A 1,794-nucleotide genomic window follows, 5' to 3' on the forward strand; every position below is an offset into this window, starting at 1 on the left:
TCCACTTTCATTGAAGCTGCATTTGTAAACAATATCTACATCTACATACTTACTCCACAAGCAATTGTACTGTAAACATGGCGGAAGGTACCTTTTAGTACTGTTATTCCCTCTCCTGTACCACTCACCAATGGAGAGAGAGGGAAAAGTTACTGTCTATACGCCTCTGTACGAGCACTAATTACTTTTATCTTGGTTTCGTGGTCTTATGGGAAATGTACGTAGGTGGCAGTAGAATTGTACTGTAGTCATCGACAAATGCCGCAACTCTAAATTTTCTCAATATTGTTTCGCGAAAAGAATGTCTTACATGCAGGGATTCCCATTTGAGTTAACGAAATATCTCAGTGTCGATCGAACCTACTGGTAACAAATCTGCAGCACGCCACTGAACTGTTTCGAGGTCTTCCTTTAATCCAACGTGGCGGGGATCACTAACATTCTCTCAATAATCCGAAGACGACCATTCGCCCTCCCTACTACCGACCTTACGCTTTGCGACGTTGCGCCTGTATATTTAATCGATGTTACTGTGTCAAGCAGGAAATCACTAACACTGCATTTGATAAGTAGTGCAGTGTTCTGCCAAATCATCCACATCAACTTCGTTTTCTACATTCAGAGCACACACTAAATAGATGTTGTGTCTAAGTCATTATGTTTTCCTCTGTACTTAACGGTACAGGTATACGACAGAATCATCAGCAAACAGTCGCAGATTGCTGCCCACCGTATCCGTCAGGTCGTTTATGTATAAAGCTGAGTTTCACACGACCTATGCTTTCTAAACCGTTGCTGATTTGGGGACGGAAGCTTTTGTCTCAAGAGACAACATGCCTAAGAATTCTGCAGTGGACAGATGTTCGGGATATTGGTATGTAATTTTGCTGGTCCGTTCGTTTACCTTTCTTATATACGATAGTCACCTGTGGTCTTTTTCCGTCGCTTGGAACTTCGCACTGGCTTTGAGATTGGCGATAAATGCAAGCTAAGTAAGGGTCTGACGAAGAGTACTTTGTATAAATCGGACTTGGGAGTCCATTCGAACTTGGCGACTTTCCTGTTTTCAATTGTATCAGTTGCTTCTCAACATCAGTGATTATTTCTGTATCTTGTGCGGCGGTTAAACGATGGTATGACTGTACGATCCTCCTTCGTGAATGATGTTTTAACCGTGATATTTAAATATTGAGCGTTCTTTTTTCTGCCTATTACACCATTTTGTTTCGACGAGTGGCTGCATATAATCCTTCGACCCACATACTAATTTAGCTTCGGGCAGAATTTTCTGAGATTGTCGACAAGATCATTCGTTAAGGTATGACGGGGGATGTTGTATGCTTCACGCAACAGTCTTTTAATACACGTCAATTTACTATTAACTGTTGCCTGTTGCCACTTCCTTGTTGTTTTTTTGACCGAGAATGTAACAATTTCTGCTTTCTCAGCATTTTTCTGATTTCGTTATTAAATCAGAGCGGGTAATTTTCGCCTCGGCACATACGTCTCCAGAGCACGATTTACAGTCGGGTTAATTCTGGCCACAATTCCTCTACGTCCATCATATCGGAACTAAATGATGTCCATTCACTGCTTAGTAGGATGCTAACAACTGCTAATCTGCTGTTTCTAGCATAAAAACTCTCCCAGTATTCCTAATAGATTTGTTTACTTTGGAAATCGTCGTTATGTCATGATCACTGATACCTGTCTGACACTATCCATAAGGTCCGACTTCTTTGCACCTAGAAGGTACAGAATATTTCCATTGGGTGTGGGTTGTCGAACTATCTG

The sequence above is a fragment of the Schistocerca serialis genome, chromosome 3 (genome assembly GCF_023864345.2).
Source record: "Schistocerca serialis cubense isolate TAMUIC-IGC-003099 chromosome 3, iqSchSeri2.2, whole genome shotgun sequence".
Lineage (NCBI taxonomy): Eukaryota > Metazoa > Arthropoda > Insecta > Orthoptera > Acrididae > Schistocerca > Schistocerca serialis.